Genomic DNA, 22425 nt, shown 5'->3' on the forward strand with positions numbered 1-22425 from the left:
GATTGAAGGCCGGTGGGCATGGAACTCTCTGAGCTGCCCTCAGAGCTGCTGGTGGGTGGAGAGCAGAACAAAGGCTCAGACGCTTTATTATTCTCTGATTTGGCTCCATCTCTTCTCCATCAGCTCACAGTCATTAAGGCTCGGCTGCTTCGGCTCGTTGCTCCCAGTTTAGTTAGTGGACGAGACTCAGAAAACATCAAGAGGTCGACTCTTTCTCCAGTAGAAATCACTGTACACAAACTAAATCATTAAAAAAATAGATTATAATGTGAGAATGATATCGTTTGTGTGTTTTTGGTCATGATTTGTGTGTTTTTGGTCATAATTTTGTCTTTTTTGTCATAATTTGTGTAATTTTTGTTAAAATTTATCTTTTTTGTCATACATTTTGGTTTTTTTGTCATACTTTGTGTCTTTTTTTGTCATAATTTGTGTAATTTTTGTTATAATTTGTCTTTTTTGTCATAAATTTTAGTTTTTTTGTCATACTTTGTGTCTTTTTTTGTCATAATTTGTTTCCTTTTTGTCATAATTTTGTGTCCTTTTGTCATAATGTGTGTCTTTTGTCATAATTTTGTCTTTTTTGTCATAATTTGTCTTTTTGGTCATTTGTTTCCTTTTTGTCATAATGTGTGTCTTTTGTCATAATTTGTCTTTTTTGTCATAATGTTTTTTTGGCAATTTTGTGTCTTTTTTTGGCAATTTTGTGTCTTTTTTTGGCAATTTTGTGTCTTCTTTTGGTAATTTTGTGTCTTTTTTTAGTAATTTTGTGTCTTTTTTAGTAATTTTGTGTCTTTTTTTGTAATTGTGTGTCTTTTTTTGTAATTTTGTGTCTTTTTTTAGTAATTTTGTGTCTTTTTTTGGTAATTTTGTGTCTTTTTTTTAGTAATTTTGTGTCTTTTTTTGTAATACTGTGTCTTTTTTTTCATAATTTTGTGTCTTTTTTTCATAATTTGTGTCTTTTTTGTCATAATTTGTTTCCTTGTTGTCATAATTTGTCTTTTTTGTCATAATTTTGTGTCTATTTTGTCATAATTTTGTGTCTTTTTATCATAATGTGTTTCCTTTTTGTCATAATTTCATTATTCATTAAGATTTGGCTACATTAGCTTGTGGCTCTAAGTTTAGTTTCTGTAAGCGACTCAGAACACATGAAACACTCGACTTTTTCTTTTGTAGAAATCATTGCAGACAAACTTAATCATTAAAAAAAGAGATTAATATTCCTTTTAGCCCATAAAGTATTAATCTTACATGTACGAAGAACTAATGAAGTCAAAACATTGATGTGATTCAGGGGACAAAATTAAATTAAATGATTCCTGCAGCAGTTTCCTCCCACATAGATAAAGTCTCTAATTATGTCTAATGCAGAACATTTTCAATTACAAATGCTTCAAGATTGTTTTTCTTCTTCTGGCTTTACTGCCACATTCTGAAAGTGTAATTACAGTCACAGCTGGCTGTTAAATCACTTCTAAACACATCAGATATACTGAAAACTCAAGACACTAATAATAAAAACTCTATTATATACCTCAAGTACCTTAAATGCTGCAGGGGGCCAAAATATAACCACATAGCCATAGCCATTTGTGTCTTTTTGTCGGAATTTGTGTCGTTTTTGTCATAATTTTGTGTCTTTTTTGTCATAATTTTATCTTTTTTGTCATAATTTGTGTCTTTTTTGTCATCATTTGTTTCCTTTTTGTCATAATTTGTCTTTTTTGTCATAATTTGTGTCTTTTGTCATAATTTGTGTCTTTCTGTCATAATCTTGTCTTTTTGGTCATAATTTGTGTCTTTTTTGTCATAATTTTTGTTTTTTTGTCGTATTTTGTGTCTTTTTTGTCATAATTTGTGTCTTTTGTCATAATTTTTTGTCTTTTTTGTCATAAATTTGATCTTTTTTGTCACAATTTGTGTCTTTTTGTCGGAATTTGTGTCGTTTTTGTCATAATTTTTGTGTCTTTTTTGTCACAATTTGTGTCTTTTTGTTGGAATTTGTGTCTTTTTTGTCGGTGTCACATATAGGAGCATCACTTCACCAGATATGATGAAACTGCAATTTTAAATATGTTTACAGAGCAGTAACTTAACATATTTCATGCTCAAATGCATGCACACTGCAAAAAAAGGTGTTTAGTCTAAAAAACAGATCAAACAGTAAATCTGAGGGAAATGATCTTGCTGCATGGACAGATAATTTACCTTGACAAGATTTATTAAATTAAGATTATTAAATCTAGAAATCTAGCATGTTGAACTCTTAAAATAAGAAATTAACTCTAAAAAAACAAGATAAATACCGTGTTGTGTGTGGAAGGTCCCTTTAATTACTTTTTTTTGGTAATTTTGTGTCTTTTTTAAAATTATTTTGTGTCTTTTTTAAGTAATTTGGTGTCTTTTTTTGGTAATTTTGTGTCTTTTTTAAATATTGTTGTCTTTATTAGTAATTTTGTGGGTTTTTTTGGTCATTTTGTCTCTTTTGGGGTCATTTTGTGTCTTTTTAAAATAATTTTGTGTATTTTTTTTGGTCTTTGTTTCTTTTTTAAGTAATTTAGGCTTTTTTTCTGTCATTTTGTGTCTTTTTTTAAATAACTTTTTCTTTTTTGGAAATTCTGTGTAGTTTTTGGTCATTTTGTGCAAGAAACAAGATAAATTATCTAACACAAGTTTGTTTTATTTTGGTAAGAAACAAATAATTTGCAGTGTATAACAGTATAAACAGGAATACAAAAGGTTTGAAACAAATACAAAACTTACTGTGATTTCTTATTTTTATCAGTGCAAGAACAGCAGACCAACATTAATTACAAGAAGTAATTTTGTGCAATTTTTACACTGCACTTTTAAGATGCACAACATGGTCTAAAGCAGGGATGGGTAACTTAAATGCTGCAGGGGCCTCAGTTTATCATGTTCACCACCACAGGGCCACATATAGGAGCATCACTTCACCAGATATGATGAAAATGACATTTTAAATATGTTTAACAGTGCAGTAACTTAACATATTTCATGCTCTAATGCATGTTTAACAGTATAAATAGGAATACAAAAGGTTTGAAGCTAATAAAACTGTGATTTCTTTTGTTTTCAGTGCAAGAACAGCAGACCAACATTAATTGCAAGAAGTAAAAAAGACACAAAATGAGAAGACAGAATAACCAAAAAAACCCCCAGAAGACACAAAATGACCAAAAAAAAGACACAAAAAAGACACAAAAAAACCCAAGAAGACACAAATGACCAAAAAAGACACAAAAAGAAATGAAAAAGATTAAAAAATGGACAAAATAGCCCTATAAGACTCCATAGAGTTAACCAGATATGATGAAACTGCAATTTTAAATATGTTTACAGTGCAGTAACTTAACATATTTCATGCTCTAATGCATGTTTAACAGTATAAATAGGAATACAAAAGGTTTGAAGCACATAAAAAATAACCACTTACTGTGATTTCTTGTTTTTTCAGTGCAAGAACAGCAGACCAACATTAATTACAAGAAGTCATTTTGTGCATTTTTACACTGCACTTTTAAGATTTCATGCTCTAATGCATGTAGTTGTACTGAGGGCCACTTCTAGTGAGGGTGCGTAACATCATTCATGGAAACTGCAAATAAAAATCATCCTCTCATGTTTGTTATTGATGGATAAATGTCCGTTCCAGGGACTGTAGAGGTGGATCAGGTGATCTTTCTCTCTCTTTGCTCTGCAGAAACTGGAGGCTGCTGGTGGAGACTGGCTCTTCTCCTCTATCAGACCTCCTCCTGCAGCTAAAACACAAGAGACTTCATTCAGACAATTCAGCCAACACATTGATGATCAAAGAGCATTAATAACGCTAAAAACAAGGGACATTACAACACACTTTGTGTTATTTTTCTTTTAAAGCAACAAGATGACGCCTCAGGTTAAAAGTTAGTTTCAATTCTCTGGAGGAAGCTTCACAGAGTTCACCAGAATAACCCTGATGATGTTTAATAAAAGATGCTATTGAGGATTCAATCCAAACTAGAGACTAAAAGTCATCTTAAGGCTGTTTCCACTACAGTCCAACACCCAGAACTTAGCAACTTTGTTGCTATATTTAGTGACTTTTCAGACCCCCTTAGCGACTATTTTTCAAAAAAGCGACTGGAGACAAATCCAGAGACTCCTTCTTACTCTTCTTAACGAGCCTCCGTTAGCTACAGTTAGCTTTGTAGCGGTACAGTGTGTATGTGCTAATAGGCTAACAGTTAGCTCTGTAGCAGTACAGTGTGTATGTGTTAACAGGCTAACAGTTAGCTCTGTAGCAGCACAGTGTGTATGTGCTAACAGGCTAACAGTTAGCTCTGTAGCAGTACAGTGTGTATGTGCTAACAGGCTAACAGTTAGCTCTGTAGCAGTACAGTGTGTATGTGCTAACAGGCTAACAGTTAGCTCTGTAGCAGTACAGTGTGTATGTGCTAACAGGCTAACAGTTAGCTCTGTAGCAGTACAGTGTGTATGTGCTAACAAGCTAACAGTTAGCTCTGTAGCAGTACAGTGTGTATGTGCTAACAGGCTAACAGTTAGCTCTGTAGCAGTACAGTGTGTATGTGCTAACAGGCTAACAGTTAGCTCTGTAGCAGTACAGTGTGTATGTGCTAACAGGCTAACAGTTAGCTCTGTAGCAGTACAGTGTGTATGTGCTAACAGGCTAACAGTTAGTTCTGTAGCAGTACAGTGTGTATGTGCTAACAGGCTAACAGTTAGCTCTGTAGCAAAACAGTAAAGTGACAAATTTACAAGAAAAAAAGGGACAAATTAACCAGAAAAATTGACAAATTTATGGGGAAAAAGTGAGGAATTTACAGGAAAAAGGGACAAATTTACAAGAAAAAATTGACAAACAGGAAACATTTATTGTGACCTTATTGAATCTGGCACCCAAAAAATACCCCATTACAAAAAAACTAAAACTAAGCATTTCCCAAAAAATAAAAACGAATTAAAACTAGCAAACTCACTCTAAAAACTCATTACAACTAACTGAATTTGAAAACAAAAAATCACAAGGAAATTAAAACTAAAACTAATGAAAAATCCAGAACTATTAGAACCTTGGAGCAGACGTGTGCATCACTTTTAAGTGTCCTCTGGAAACACTTCTGTTGTGTTTTGGTCTTTGCAGCGTTTTCTAAATGCTGCTCTCATGTTGTCAAATTAATGAAGAAGTTTGTGTTGTGTTTTGTGTATTTGCATGTGTGTTTTTTAAAAATTGTGCAGGTTCCCATTAGCTGCTGTGTCACTGAGGCCTGCTGGTTATTTACAGTAGCTGTAAATGGAGGAAACACTGACTGTCAGCTGGTAAAACCTGCAGCAGCAGCAGCAGCAGAGTAAAATCCTTCAGTAACAACGCTGACCAAATCCCCAATCAGCAGTCTCTTGTTAAGCTCTCTCCTGTGTCAGAACTCTCCCTTTTTATTCCCTCATTACATGATTGGACGACAAGCTTGATGGCTTTTTTTATTTGCAGAACAAGCTCTCTAACCAGATGTAAATTCTGACAGAATGCAAATGTGCTCTGCTTATTCTGTCCGAGCTCCACAGCCGTCCCCATCCCTCTGAAGCTGCTTGTTGACCGCGTCGTCTGCTGCAGCAGCTTTGTCATTTTTTGTGTTTTTATGTGTTTTTTGTCATTTTTTTGTGTTTTTTGTCATTTTTTGTGTATTTTTTTGTGTTATTTGTCATCCTTTTGTGTATTTTTTACGTGTTTTTATGTGTGTTTTTTGTCATTTTTTGTGTATTTTTTGTGTCTTTTTTGTCGTTTTTTTGTGTATTTTTTTGTCTTTTTTTTGTCATTTTTTGTGTGTGTTATGTCAGTTTTTTTGTCATTCATTTGTATGTTTTTATTTGTTTTTTGTCATCTTTTGTGTATTTTTATGTGTGTTTTTTGTCATTTTTTGTGTATTTTTATGTGTTTTTATGTGTTTTTTTTGTATTTTTTTGTGTATTTTTTGTGTTTTTATGTGTTTTTGGTGTATTTTTATGTGTTTTTGTCATTTTTTGTGTATTTTTTTGTGTTTTTATGTGTGTTTTTATCATTTTTTGTGTGTTTTTTGTCATTCTTTTGTATATTTTTATGTGTGTTATTTGTCATCCTTTTCTGTATTTTTACGTGTTTTTATGTGTGTTTTTTGTCATTTTTTGTGTATTTTTTATGTGTCTTTTTTGTCATTTTTTGTCTTTTTTTTAGTGTTTTTTTTGTCATTTTTTGTGTATTTTTATGTCTTTTTTGTCATTTTTTGTGTGTTTTATGTCAGTTTTTTTGTCATTCATTTGTGTGTTTTTATTTGTTTTTTGTCATTCTTTTGTGTATTTTTATGTGTGTTTTTGTCATTTTTTGTGTATTCTTGTGTTTTTATGGGTTTATTTTGTAATTTTTTGTGTATTTTTTTGTGTTTTTTGTCATTTTGTGTGTATTTTTATGTGTTTTTTGTCATTTTTTTGTCATTTTTTGCGTATTTTTTGTGTGTTTTTATGTGTTTTTGTCATTTTTTGTGTGTTTTTTGTCATTCTTTTGTATATTTTTATGTGTGTTATTTGTCATCCTTTTGTGTATTTTTACGTGTTTTTATGTGTGTTTTTTGTCATTTTTTATGTGTGTTTTTTGTCATTTTTTGTCATTTTTTGTCATTTTTTTGGGTTTTTATGTGTTTTTTTGTCATTTTTTGTGTATTTTTTATGTCTTTTTTGTCATTTTTTGTGTGTTTTATGTCAGTTTTTTTGTCATTCATTTGTATGTTTTTATTTGTTTTTTGTCATCTTTTGTGTATTTTTATGTGTGTTTTTTGTCATTTTTTGTGTATTTTTATGTGTTTTTATGTGTTTTTTTTGTATTTTTTTGTGTATTTATGTGTTTTTTGTGTATTTTTATGTGTTTTTATGTGTTTTTTGTCAAATCCCCAATCAGCAATCTCTTGTTGAGCTCTCTCCTGTGTCAGAACTCTCCCTTTTTATTCCCTTATTACATGATTGGACGACAAGCTTGATGGCTTTTTTTATTTGCAGAACAAGCTCTCTAACCAGATGTAAATTCTGACAGAATGCAAATGTGCTCTGCTTATTCTGTCCGAGCTCCACAGCCGTCCCCATCCCTCTGAAGCTGCTTGTTGACCGCGTCGTCTGCTGCAGCAGCTTTGTCATTTTTTGTGTATTTTTTGTGTTTTTATGTGTTTTTTTGTCATTTTTTGTGTATTTTTCTGTGTTTTTTGTCATTTTTCTGTGTTTTTTGTCATTTTTTGTGTATTTTTTTGTGTTTTTATGTGTGTTTTTGTCATTTTTTGTGTGTTTTTTGTCATTCTTTTGTATATTTTTATGTGTGTTATTTGTCATCCTTTTGTATATTTTTATGTGTGTTTTTTGTCATTTTTTTGTGTATTTTTTATGTGTCTTTTTTGTCATTTTTGGTCTTTTTTTGTCATTTTTTGTGTGTTTTATGACAGTTTTTTTGTCATTCATTTGTATGTTTTTATTTGTTTTTTGTCATCTTTTGTGTATTTTTATGTGTGTTTTTTTGTCATTTTTTGTGTATTTTTATGTGTTTTTATGTGTTTTCTTTGTATTTTTTTGTGTATTTTTTGTGTTTTTTGTGTATTTTTATGTCTTTTTTTGTCATTTTTTGTGTTTTATGTCAGTTTTTTTGTCATTCATTTGTATGTTTTTATTTGTTTTTTGTCATTCTTTTCTGTATTTTTATGTGTGTTTTTTGTCATTTTTTGTGTATTTTTATGTGTTTTTTTTGTAATTTTTTTGGGTATTTTTTGTGTTTTTTGTGTATTTTTTTGTGTTTTTATGTGTTTTTTGTGTATTTTTATGTGTTTTTTGTCAAATCCCCAATCAGCAATCTCTTGTTAAGCTCTCTCCTGTGTCAGAACTCTCCCTTTTTATTCCCTTATTACATGATTGGACGACAAGCTTGATGGCTTTTTTTATTTGCAGAACAAGCTCTCTAACCAGATGTAAATTCTAACAGAATGCAAATGTGCTCTGCTTATTCTGTCCGAGCTCCACAGCCGTCCCCATCCCTCTTAAGCTGCTTGTTGACCGCCTCGTCTGCTGCAGCAGCTTTGTGTGTTTACACAATCACAGACTCACACAGCAGCGTTAATGTTTATGTCTGCCGGCCCTTTTATTTGTGCTGCTTCACTTCACACCGGGAAATAAACACAATCACACGTGCAAAAAATTATTTTCTAACTCCTAGATAATTAGCCGAAAAGAAACAGTCCAGAGTATGAATAATAATAATAATGTGCCTCGGTAACATTATAACTTTTAAGCATGGGGGTCTAAAAACCAGATAAAAACAGTAAATCTGAGGGAAATGATCTTGCTGCATGGACAGATAATTTACCTTGACAAAAGAAGTGTTTTTTGTTTTTGTTTTTTTGTCATTCTTTTGTATATTTTTATGTGTGTTTTTTGTCATTTTTTCTGTATTTTTTCTGTGTGTTTTTTGTCATTCTTTGTGTATTTTTTATGTGTGCTTTTATGTGTGTTTTTTGTCATTTTTTGATGTGGTTTTTTTGTCATTTTTTGTGTATTTTTATGTTTTTTTTTGGCATTTTTTGTGTGTTTTATGTCAGTTTTTTTGTCATTCATTTGTGTGTTTTTAATTGTTTTTTGTCATTTTTTGTGTATTTTTTTCTTTTTATGTGTGTTTTTTGTCATTTTTTGTGTATTTTTATGTGTTTTTTGTATTTTTTTGTCATTCTTTTGTATATTTTTATGTGTGTTTGTTGTCATTTTTTGTGTATTTTTTATGTGTTTTTTGTCATTCTTTTGTGTATGTTTATGTGTGTTTTTTGTCATTTTTTGTGTATTTTTTATGTGTGTTTTTTGTCATTTTTTGTGTGTTTTATGTCAGTTTTTTTGTCATTTTTTGTGTATTTTTATATGTTTTTTTGTCATTTTTTGTGTGTTTTATGTCAGTTTTTTTGTCATTCATTTGTGTGTTTTTAATTGTTTTTTGTCATTTTTGTGTACTTTTTTCTTTTTATGTGTGTTTTTTGTCATTTTTTGTGTATTTTTATGTGTTTTTTGTATTTTTTTGTCATTCTTTTGTGTATTTTTATGTGCGTCTTTTGTCATGTTTCATGTCTGCCGGCCCTTTTATTTGTGCTGCTTCACTTCACACGGGGAAATAAACACAATCACACGTGCAAAAAATTATTTTCTAACTCCTAGATAATTAGCCGAAAAGAAACAATCCCGAGTATGAATAATAATAATAATGTGCCTGGGTAACATTATAACTTTTAAGCATGGGGAAAAAGGAAAAAAAAAGGATTTGAATGCGGAGAGAAATGAGCTTATCAAATAAAGCTTGAAAATGTGCAGTGAATGAAATGAGTCAATCATTTTAATGTGAGACGGAGCCCCGAGGAGAATAAATAAGCAATCGTCACATCATGCAGGGAGAACAAATGAGCATGGGACACAATTAGGCAGGGTCACACTGTGGCAGAGCGCGTTAGCGTAGCACGCTAATGAGCTGTGTGAGCCGGAGTGTGTACGAGTGTGTAGAAGAAGAGAAAGAGGAAGTAGGAGATGAAGAAGCTGATCCCTGAGCCCTCAACAGTCTGATGTACACACTGAGACAGACACACAATACACACTGAGACAGACACACAAGCTGCCGAGTCAGGCAGAAGAGACGGAGGCGAAGTTTACACCAAGGGGAAACAAACTAAGATATTTTAAAAAAGTATCGATACTAAAGCGTTGTATCAGGATACGATACTCATTTTCAAAAGTATCGATATCCCCCCCACCTTTCGTTTTAAACTGACGCATTACACACACTGCAGAAAAGGTGTTTAGTCTTGATGTTTTTGTTGATGTTTTTTGATGTGTGGTTTTTTTGTCATCTTGTGTATTTTTATGTGTTTTTATGTGTGTTTTTGTCATTTCTTGTGTATTTTTTGTGTTTTTATGTGTTTTTTTGTGTATTTTTATGTGTGTTTTTGTCATTTCTTGTGTATTTTTTGTGTTTTTATGTGTTTTTTTTGTGTATTTTTATGTGTTTTTTATCATTCTTTTGTGTATTTTTATGTGTTTTTATGTGTTTTTTTGTCATTTTTTGTGTATTTTTGTGTTTTTATGTGTTTTTTTAATCATTTTTTTGTTTATTTTTTGTGTGTTTTTTGTCATTCTTTTGTGCGTTTTTATTTGTGTTTTTTATCTTTTTTTGTGTGTGTATTTTTATGTTTTTAGTCATTTTTTGTGTGTTTTTATGTGTTTTTTTGTCATTTTTGTCATTCTTTTGTGTATTTTAATGTGTGTTTTCATGTATGTTTTTTGTCATTCTTTTGTGTATTTTTATGTGTTTTTTTGTCATTCTTTTGTGTGTTTTTTGTCATTTTTTGTGTATTTTTATGTGTTTTTTTGTCATTCTTTTGTGTATTTTTATGTGTTTTTTGTCATTCTTTTGTGTGTTTTTTGTCATTTTTTGTGTTTTTGTGTGTTTTTTGTAATTTTTTGTCAGTCTTTTGTGTATTTTTATGTGTGTTTTATGTGTTTTTTATCATTCTTGTGTATTTTGTGTGATTTTTGTCATTTTTTGTGTATTTGTATGTGTGTCTTTTGTCATTCATGGCTCAGTTCAAAATTTAGTTTAAAAACAAAACTTCTCATCTCATCTTGATGTAAATGACGTTTTGGAAAACGGAGTTTGGAAATGAGTTTCTCTAAATACTCCTGCTATGTATAAATGGGGCCAAAGACAAAAAAAGAGTGTTTTTATGGAGAGAGTAGCCGATTTGGCATCTGGGGCAAGAAAAGAAGAGGAGCCTTCAGGAAGACAGAGCAATGGGCAGGTAGAGCAGAAACAGACAGAAAGATGAGAAGTGGCTCAGAAGGAGCTTTCAGAGGCGACTCCTAGTTATTAACTATTCAATCACATAAAGGAGAGCTGAAGGCGTGAAAGGTTGCCGACCGAAGCACTTTTGCTTCAGTGCATTAAGAGGCTGCAGCACTCTGAAACAGATTGGCTCCAGGAAGACGACTGCTCCCCTTAATAACAGCAATCTGTTGAGAAAATCTAATCCCAAGTACCATTTACACTGAATCTAGATAACTTCTGCTCAGAAAAGCGGACAATATGAATATTTCATTCCCCGAAATATACAAATAAACAGAACAAGCTTCACGTCAATCAGGGCAACAGGAAGTGAAGCGGAAAGGCAAATTGCTAATGAACACATTGCTGATAAAAATGCACATTTTAATAAGCTATTGTGGGAATGTCGTCAAAGTGGCCGACAGAATGAAAATACACTGTAAAAAAAAAGGTGTTTAGTCTAAAACCAGATCAAACAGTAAATCTGAGGGAAATGATCTTGCTGCATGGACAGATTTCTTGAATTAAGATTATTTAATCTAGAAATAAGCATGTTGAACACTTAAAATAATAAATTAACTCTTAAAACCAGATAAATTAAAGCTGCCAGCAGTGATGAACTGTGTTACAATTATTTGGTTCTTACCAAGATAAAAAAAACTTTAGATTTAGAAGTGTTAAGATTATTTATCTTGTTTTAAGAGTTAATTTCTTATTTTATACACACAATACACAAATTGAAAAGACACAAAATGATAAAAAAATAAGAAACAAAATTACCAAAAGAGACATATAAAGACCATTAAAAAGACACAAAATGAACAAAAATAGATGTAAAATCTAGTCTCTAGTCTCTTTTGTGATTTTAAGTCTTTTGTTTCTTTTTTGGTCATTTTACATCTTTTTGTGTCTTTTTTGTGTCTTTTTTTGGCCTTTTTAGTCTTTTTTAGTGTCTTTTTTGGTGATTTTGTGTCTTTTTTTGTGATTTTGTTTCTTTTTACATCTTCTTTTGGTCACAAAATGACCAAAAAAGACAAAAAATGTACAAAAGAGATAAATTAAAGCTGCCAGCAGTGATGAACTGGCCCGAGCAGAGTGACCTGATGATTATTTGGTTCTTACCAAAATAAAAAAAAACCTTTAGATTTAGAAGTGTTAGATCATTTATCTTGTTTTAAGAGTTAATTTAAGCGTTTCTACATGCTTATTTCTAGACTTAACACTCTTAATTTAAGACATCTTGCAAGATTTCCCTCATATTTACTGTTTTTATCTGGTTTTTAGACTAAACACCTTCCTTTTTTTTTGCAGTGTACGATTCTTCAGGAGAGCGTGAACTGTGTGTGATCATATATCTGCGTGGTGTCTGTGACCCGTTCATAAAGAGGGAAATCTAAAGTGAAACACTCACGATGTGGATAACGTGATGACTGATAGACAACAACAAACGGAGCATGAACACCGTCCCTCCATCAGTAATAGCTCCATCTTTAACTCACATACTGTAGTTCCCCCTTTAAGCCCCCGTCTCTGCTCCTGCTGGCCTGGTTCCTCCTCAGTGGAGGATCAGAGGATCAGGATCCATCAGAGGATCAGGATCAGGATCCATATGCATGGACGATGTCTGCAGAGGGACGTCAGCTCCCAAACTACTGGTAATGACACTTAATGAAAGCTGGGGAGACCCCCCCCCCCCACCAGGCCTTCAGACGCCATAAATAAACAAACATGCTGCGTGAGAATAGATGAGATATTTCCCTTTCTTTCTCTCTCTCTCTCTCTCTTTCTCTCTCTCTCGCCACTCCATCCAGTTATTTCTCTATTTATTAATATTCCCTGGACCTCTCTACTGCTGCTGGATCCCTGCAGGCTTTTCAACGTCCCAAAAACATTAGCAGGACCTCACTGCAGCCGCCCTGCAGGCCTTAATGGGCTCCACACACACACACACACACACACACACACACACACACACACACACACACACTGCACAAAAGGTGTGTCTAAAAACCAGATAAAACACTGAATCTGAGGGAAATGATCTTGCTGCATGGACAGATAATTTACCTTGACAAAAAGAGTGTTTTTGTGTGTTTTTTTAGTGTTTTTAGTAATTTTTTGTGTATTTTATGTGTTTTTTTTTGTCATTCTTTTGGGTGTTTTTAGTAATTTTTTGTGGATTTTTCAGTTTTTTTATTAGTTTTTTTGTAATTTTTTGTGTTTTTTTGTCATTTTTGTGTGTATTTTTTGTGTGTTTTTAGTCATTTTTTGTGGATTTTTCTGTGTTTTTTTATTTGTTTTTTTGTCATTTTTTGTGCATTTTTATGCGTGTTTTTTGTATTTTATTGTGCTTTCTTGGGGGGGGGGGGGTTGTTTTTTTTGTGTGTTTTATATGTGGTTTTTGTCAATTTTTTGTGCATGTTTTTTCTATTTTGTTGTGCGTTTTTTTTTTGGGGGGGGGGTGTTTTTGTATGTTTATTATGTGTATGTATATGTTTTCGGTGTGTTTTTGTGAATCTGAGGGAAGTGATCTTGCTGCATGGACAGATAATTTACCTTGCGTGTTTTTTGTCATTCTTTTGTGTATTTGTATGTGTGTTTTCATGTTTTTTTTGTCATTCTTTTGTGTATTATTATGTGTTTTTTGTCATTTTTTTGTGTATTTTTATGTGTGTTTTTTTTGTCATTTTTTGTGTATTTTTATGTGTTTTTTATTTTTGATTTTTGATTTTTATGTGTGTTTTCATGTGTCTTTTTGTCATTCTTTTGTGTGTTTTTATGTGTGTTTTTTGTATTTTGCTGTCAGACCGCCGTTTATTCAGTAAATATTCAGACGTCATGTCACAGATCTCTTATTAGACTCTCTGTTTACTCTTTACTTTCTCTAACGGATTAACAGACTCAGACCTCAAACCCCTCAGAGTCCTCGTTAAACTAGTTAAACTAGTTAAGCTGTTGTCTCTTTAACTGGACTAGTTTAGCACACAGAGGAGCTCTTGTAGCTGAATAACGTGAGGAGGAGGAGGAGGTGAGGAGGAGGAGGAGGTGAGGAGGAGGAGGTGTGTATCAGTGATGGAGCTGAGAGTAAACAGAAGGAATGAGGGATGAAGGAGCTCTTCTTCTTCTTCTCAGCTCAATCCCCTCATCATCACTACAGTCAACACAGGACAGATTGGGTTCACATCTCCTCCTCTTCCTCTCTCCTTCCTCCTCCTCCTCCACTTATCCTTCCTATCAGCCTCCACTTCCCTGTTTTCAATCTGAGGAGATCACAGACAGGATGTGTTGCAGGCAAACGCCACGCAGCACAAACCCAAAAAAACCCAAAGCTCAGTGAGGAGGAGAGGAAGAGACGCTTCAGCTGAGGACGACAAGTAACACGGCACATTCAGATTAGATTTAACACACTTTTACTCTGCAAAAAAAGGTGTTTAAAACCAGATCAAACAGTAAATCTGAGGGAAATTATCTTGCTGCATGGACAGATAATTTACCTTGACAAGATTTATTAAATGAAGATTATTAAATCTAGAAATAAGCATGTTGAACACTTAAAATAAGAAATTAACTCTTAAAAAAATAGTCAGAAATACAGAAAAAAATTACTCTGAAAAACAGGAAAAAATGACTCTGAAAAACAGAAATAAAATAGTCAGAAAACCAGGAAAAAATGAGTCAGAAAAGCAGAAAAAATGAGACAGAAAAACAGAAAAAAATAGCCATAAAAAATGGGAAAAAATACTCTGAAAAAACAGAAAAAAAATTGTCAAAAAAACAGGAAAAAATTAGACAGAAAGGCAGAAAAAATAGTCAGAAAACAGGGAAAAATTGTCCTTAAAGTAAGAAATGAACTCTTAAACCAGATAAATTGATGACCTGACAATTATTTGGTTCTTACCAAGATAAAAAAAAAACTTTAGATTTAGAAGTGTTAGATCATTTATCTGGTTTTAAGAGTTAATTTCTTATTTTAAGTGTTCAACATGCTTATTTCTAGATTTAATAAAAAACAGAAAAAATAGTCAAAAAAACAGAAAAAAAGTACTCTGAAAAACAGAAAAAAGTCAGAAAAACTGGAAAAAAATAAGTATGAAAAGCAGAAAAAAAATGAGACAGAAAAAACGAAAAAATAGTCAGAAATACAGAAAAAAATACTCTGAAAAACAGGAAAAATAGTCAGAAAAGCAGAAAAAATTAGACAGAAAAAAAGAGTCATAAAAAAAGGAAAAAATACTCTGAAAATCAGAAAAAAATAGTCAGAAAAACAGGAAGAAAAATAGACGAAAAACAGAAAAAAAGAGTCAGAAAGACAGCGAAAAATACTCTGAAAATCAGAAAAAATGTCTGAAAAACAAGAAAAAATTGTCCTTAAAATAATAAATGAACTCTTAAAACCAGATAAAGTAAAGCTGCCAGCAGTGATGAACTGGCCCGAGCAGAGTGACCTGATGATTATTGGTATTTGTTTCTGTTTTCCTTCAGATTTACTGTTTTATCTGGTTTTTAGACTAAACAGCTTGTTGCAGTGTGAAGCTTCTATGGCGACATGTTTACTTCAAAGTGTCCTGAGTGTCTCTGTGAACACTAACAAACACTTTAGAGTCTGTGTGTCCAGAGGAGACCACGTCTTTGGGTCAGCTGGGTGAAAAGTTAGCCAACGCTAACAGTGAAACCTCTTCCTCCTCCTCCTCCTCTTCCTCCTCTTCCTCTTCCTCTGCTGCAGCGTGTCCTTTTGATCAACATCTAGCAGCTAACTGCACAAACGTGTTAACAAGCTTTAGCCATCAGAGGAGGCGGGGCCACACAGGTGGGGTCATTTTGTGGTCATTCTGCGTCTTTTTTAAAGTAATTTTGTGTCTTTTTTTAGTTATTTTGTGTCTTTTTGCGTCTTTTTTAAGTAATTTTGTGTCTTTTGTGTCTTTTTTTAGTCATTTTGTGTCTTTTTTTAGTCATTTTGTGTCTTATTGTGTCATTTTTTGGTCATTTTGTAGTTTATAGTTAGTTTTTTTTAGTAATTTTGTGTATTTTTTGGGTCATTTTGTGTCTTATTGTGTCTTTTTTTGGTCATTCTGCATCTTTTTTTAAGTAATTTTGTGTCTTTTTTTAGTTATTTTGTGTCTTTTTGCGTCTTTTTTAAGTAATTTTGTGTCTTTTGTGTCTTTTTTTAGTCATTTTGTGTCTTTTTTTAGTCATTTTGTGTCTTATTGTGTCATTTTTTGGTCATTTTGTAGTTTATAGTTAGTTTTTTTTAGTAATTTTGTGTATTTTTTGGGTCATTTTGTGTCTTATTGTGTCTTTTTTTGGTCATTCTGCGTCTTTTTTTAAGTAATTTTGTGTCTCCTTGTGTCTTTTTTAAGTCATTTTGTGTCTTTTTGTGTCTTTTTTAGTCATTTGTGTCTTTTTTTAGTCATTTTGTGCCTTGTGTCATTTTTTGGTCATTTTGTAGTTTATAGTTAGTTTTTTTAGTAATTTTGTGTATTTTTTTGGTCATTTTGTGTCTTATTGTGTCTTTTTTTGGTCATTTTGTAGTTTATAGTTAGTTTTTTTAGTAATTTGGTGTATTTTTTGGGTCATTTTGTGTCTTCTTCTATAACTTTTGTAGTTTCTCCTGTCAATTCTGAAACGACGTCTTTGGGTCAGCTGGGTACAAAGTTAGCCAACACTAACAGTAGGGGAAACCTTTCCTCTGCTGCAGCGTGTCCTTTTGATCTCTGTCTCCCTCTGCCAGCCTCAACATCTACCAGCTAACTGCACAAACGTGTTAACACGCTTTAGCCATCAGAGGAGGCGGGGCCACACAGGTGGGGAGGACACAAAGGGTCCAGAGGGAGCAGAGGGTCCAGAGGGTCCAGAGGGTCCAGAGGGAACAGGTCAGAGCAGGTCAGAGCAGGTCAGCATGGCGGTCTGTAGAGGAAGCTGCTGCTGCTCAGACAGACTCTAAACCTGCTGCTGCATCAGAGAGACCCAGAGGAGGAGGACCGGGGGGCTCAGACTCTGGTGTTTGGGCTGCTGGAGCTCTCAGGCTGCAGGAAACACACACACACACACTGAGGACATGCTAACAGTAGACACACAAACACACTGATGCTAATCCCACAACAACACAATCTACATGACAGCCTGGAGCTGTGCAGCAGCTTTGCTTTCTCTGATACTGAGTGATGCTGCTGAGTGTTTAGTGACCCCAGTTTGAGATGAGACACTCCACAAACACTCCAAACACTCTCACTGTCTCTCTGTCTCTGGAGTCGGACGGGGCTGAAGCTGGAGCAGAGGACATGTATTCACAGAGAGAGACTGGTAAAGATCTGCAGACTCTTTAGAGGACAAGTGGAGTGTTTGTGAGAAGGATCAGAGTCTAACAGGGTAGAAAGATCAGAGACACTAGATCATGATCTGTTTCAGGTCACAGTCACAGTCTGTGATGTCACACCACTAAACCTGGTCTGTTGTTGGTCTTTTTGTGTCTTTTTTAGTCATTTTGTGTTTGTTTTTTTGTCATTTTGTGTCTTTTTTTTTGTTATTTTGTGTCGTTTTTTAGTAATATTGTGTATTTTTTGGGTAGTTTTGTGTCTTTTTCTAATCTTTTTTTTTGTAATTTTGTGTCTTTTTTTTAAGTAATTTTGTGTTGTTTTTGTTATTTTGTGTCTTTTTTAATAGTACTGTGTCTTTTTTTTTTTTTAGTAATTTTGAGTATTTTTGGGTTGTTTTGTGTCTTTTTCTAATAACTTTATTTTTTTTAGTAATTTTGTGTCTTTTTTTAGTTATTTTGTATCTTTTTGTGTCTTTTTTAGTCATTTTGTGTCTTTTTCAAATAATTTTGTGCCTTTTTTTAATAATTTTGTGTCTTTTTTTGTAATTTTGTGTATTTTTTGGGCAATTTTGTGTCTTTTTTGGGTAATTTTGAGTCTTTTTCTAATATATATATATTTTTTTGTGATTTTGTGTCTTTTTTTAGTAATTTTGTGTCTTTTTTTTTTTTTTTTTTTTTTAGCTATTTTGTGTCTTTTTGTGTCTTTTTTTGTTATTTTGTGTCTTTTTTGGTAAGTTTGTGTCTTTTTTAAGTAATTTAATGTTTTTTTCAGTAATTTTGTATCTTCTTTTGGTCCTTTTGATCCTGCCTCTAGCAGCACCCATGCAGGTAATCTGAGTGTGAGCCCCCTGACATAAGGCTTCATTAAGGCTTCTGTTTTGTGTTTTGTGGCCTATAAAACATATAAAAGATATAAAATAAATATAAAAGTGTGACAGTGAACAGCAGCATGTGACTTTATTTTCTCTGTGTGTTTACCTGAATCTTCTTCTTCCTCCTCCTCTTCAATCCTCTTCTCATCAAACTCAGCTTTAAGTCTCCTGACCTCAATTTGCCGAACCTCCTGCACACACACACACACACACACACACACACACACACACACACACACACGAACAAAAAGTATTTCACACACTGTTGCATTGGAAGAGGAGAGCACATAAATATAACTCTCCTCGGTCTCTTTCTGGCTGGAGATGGATGATCTTGGTGCTTTGCTCTTTTATTTTCACTGCCAGTTTTTCATTTGCTCGCCTGCAGCCATGTAGGGATATGATAAAATGTGCATTAGCTATTGTTGGGATAGAAACCAATTATTGTGCGAGTGCACAGAGACCTCAGCAGTAATGTGTGTGTGTGTGTGTGTGTGTGTGTGTTCAGGTCTTACTTACGTTCCAGGACCGAGCAGAAACATCTTGACCGAACAAAAACCCTCCTCTTCCTCCTCGGACCGGGACGAGACGAGAGGACAGAGGCAGTGGGAGGAGAGCAAATATATAGATTATTATAAAAATAAAATCCCATATCTACAACATACAGCTGTACTTCTGCTTTGACACACTGAAACTTTCTTGGAGTGTGAGGTTTGAAAGGAAGAGTCAGAGGGCCACGCAGAGGCAGGAGGACGTTTAAAAGACTAATTATGGTTTAGAGGAAGTTTGATTTTTGTTTGGCTTCCACAACCTGAACTCTACTGAGTTATTATGGGTTATTTAGTTCATGTTTGAATCCTTTCATCCTGCCTGTATTCACCACTTAAAACATGTTTAAATGCCATGTTGGTATATTTTTATCACCTATATGACCTGATAATAATAATTGATATTTTATCCTTACTGGATCAACATTTAGAACCAAAAAGAAACAATCGATTTGTGTCTTTTTGGGTCATTTTGTGTCTTTTGTTGTGTCTTTTTTAGTTATTTTATGTATTTTTTTTGTGTCTTTTTTTGTCATTTTGTGTCTTTTTTTAGTCATTTTGTCTTTTTTTTGTGTCTTTTTTAGTTATTTCCTGTTTTTTTGGTCTTTTTGTGTCTTTTTTTGTCATTTTGTGTCTTTTATTAGTAATTTTGTGTCTTTTTTGGTCATTTTGTTTGTGTGTGTCTTTTTTGGTCACTTTGTGTCTTTTTCAGTTATTTTGTGTCTTTTTTAGTCATTTTGTGTCTTTTTTGATCATTTTGTTTCTTTTGTTGTGTCTTTTTTAGTCATTTTGTGTCTTTTTTTGTCATTTTTTGTCATTTCGTATCTTTTTGTATTCATTTTGTGTCTTTTATTAGTAATTTTGTGTCTTTTTTGGTCATTTTGTTTTTTGTGTCTTTTTTGGTAATTTTGTGTCTTTTTTGATCATTTTGTTTCTTTTGTTGTGTCTTTTTCTGTTATTTTGTGTCTTTTTTAGTCATTTTGTGTCTTTTTTTGTCATTTTGTGTCTTTTTGTATTCATTTTGTGTCTTTTTTGGTCATTTTGTGTCTTTTTTTCAGTAATTTTGTCTCTTTTTTGTGTCATTTTATGTCTTTTTTTAGTCATTTTGTGTCTTTTTTGGTCATTTTGTATCTTTTTTTAGTCATTTTGGATCTTTTTTAGTCATTTTGTGTCTTTCTTTTTTTATCATTTTGTGTCTTTTTTTAGTCATTCTGCATCTTTTTTAGTCATTTTGTCTCTTTTTTTTATTATCATTTTGTGTCTTTTTTTAGTCATTCTGCATCTTTTTTTAGTCATTTTGTGTCTTTTTTAGTCCTTTAGTCCAACATAAAATGTGGTTTTGAATCTTTTTTTAACTTTCAAAACACTATCATGCTCAATAAAGAATTTGAAATGCTTCAAATGTGACCAAAGGTGTCAAATCTACCATATAAGAGGGTTCCATCCAGTTCTATCATTTGATACTAAATCTATTTGAGCTTGTCTCCAGTTTTACTTGGTATATCATCATCAAACTGAAACTGGCCTCATGGAGTTTACAGCCAGAACTTTAGAGGTAAATGTACAGTAGGGCTCCACGCTGCTTTGTTTTATACTCTGATGGAGGCAACAAGTCTGATTATTTGGAGCTTTAGTGACTCCACAGGGTTAAAGTCACAGCTAACCTAGAAAGATATCATCTCTACCTTTATTAAAATGACTCCTTGTGACTTCCAGCAACGTCTGCCATTATGTGTACGCCTGTAGGGGGATAAAACATAATGAAAGACGTTATGAGCATTGGTTACCTGCAAAAGAATAATAACAATGATAAATAAAACAACTTAACATACATTTACTATAGGATTACAAAATCTGAGCCCTCTAAAATATAAGAGTCTCACCTCAGATACATTTTAAAGCGTGTTTAATATGGTTATTGGGCATAAAAAGTCCTTTAAATACTACAAATACTATTAAATTACAACATGTGTACAGCACATTAAGCTTGGGTGGTATTATGGTATACAAGGGGATTTAGAACTCGAGATCATAAGATTTTCAATTCTGATAAAAATACAAAAGCTATACATATTTCGAATAATGTTGGTGGCGGCTAAAAAGGCAAAAATAGAGGATTGGGTAGAGGTTATGATCTATATATATAGAAGACTTTCTCAACTAGACTCAAAACAGATACTTTATATAATCTACTGGAAAAACTGGGTTGATTTTGTGTCTCCATTGAGAGGAGACTTTGTGCAGTATTATGTGTGTTGTAGATTATTGACCCATTATTGATTGGTTCAGGCTACAAATTGGTTCATTGTTCATATGTTTATTTGAAATGTTTACCCTCCAACGGGAGAAAAGGGACGATGCAAGAGAGATGTGAAAATAAGGAGAGGAGTGGAAAAAGGTTTCATTTTACTTCACATTTATTCTGTGTAACGAAAATCACATAAAGTTACGTGTGTGTGTGTGTGTGTGTGTTTGTGTCTGTAACTGTAATCACATCAAAGATCAAAGGCAATCAGATCAGATCAAAGCAATCAACAGAATTAACTGACACCAACTGCCAATGTTCCGTAACAGAGGTAGACAGGCTGGAATTTCTGGCCTCGAACAGAAAGCATTTTTGGCAAAACCATAATACCTATCATTGATCCGACTTCACTTTGAGCGTCCCGAGTTCTTCCTGAACGTCTACATATGTTTTTTTTTAAAGAAAAATGAAAAAATAGCTTTGTTAGAGCGATCTAAAAAAACTGTTACATCTCCCTTTTTCAGAAATCTTCCTGCGTTTTTAAAATGGGAGCCAATGAGGCTGTTGGTGCGTGTTGGTGGCTAAACCGTAACTTTTATAGCTTGACATCCGGCAGAAGTGGATTACCAAATAAGACACAAAATGACCAAAAAAGACACAAATTGACCACAAAATGACCAAAAAAGACACAAAATGACCCAAAAAGACACGAAATTGCCAAAAAAAAAGACACAAAATGACCAAAAAGACACAAATTGTCTAAAAAAAAGACACAAAATTACCAAAAAAAGACACAAAATTACCAAAAAAGACACAAATTGTCCACAATATGATAAAAAAAGACACGAAATTACCAAAAAAAGACACAAAATTACCAAAAAAGACACAAATTGACCACAAAATCACCAAAAAAGACAAAAAAATGACCAAAAAAGACACAAAATTACCAAAAAAAGACAAAATGACCAAAAAAGACACAAATTGACCAAAAAATGACCAAAAAAAGACACAAAATTACCAAAAAAAGACACAAAATTACCAAAAAAGACACAAATTGACCACAAAATGACCAAAAAAAGACACAAAATTACCCAAAAAAGAAACAAAATTACCAAAAAAGACACAAATTGACCACAAAATGATAAAAAAAGACACAACATTACCAGAAAAGACACAAAATGACCCATAAAAGACACAAAATGATGCAAAAAAGACACAAAATTACCAAAAAAGACACAAATTGACCACAAAATGACCAAAAAAAGACATAAAATTACCAAAAAAGACATTATATGACCAAGGACTAAAACACATTAACACAGAGCTGACTTCCAAAATGATTTGTTGACCCCCAGAAATCATCTCACGACCCCAATTAGGGTCGGGACCCCAAGGTTGAGAATAGCTGGCATACACTATATGTGTGTGTGTGTGTGTGTGTGTGTGTGTGTGTGTGACACCTCTCTAAGTGCTGTCATGTCACATGGCAGCAGCAGCAGCGCTGCAGCCTTTAATTGGTGGAGGAGAAGCTTCCTTGTCATTTTGCGGTCAGTAAACTCTGGCGCTGC

The sequence above is a fragment of the Centropristis striata genome, chromosome 2 (assembly GCF_030273125.1).
Source record: "Centropristis striata isolate RG_2023a ecotype Rhode Island chromosome 2, C.striata_1.0, whole genome shotgun sequence".
NCBI lineage: Eukaryota > Metazoa > Chordata > Actinopteri > Perciformes > Serranidae > Centropristis > Centropristis striata.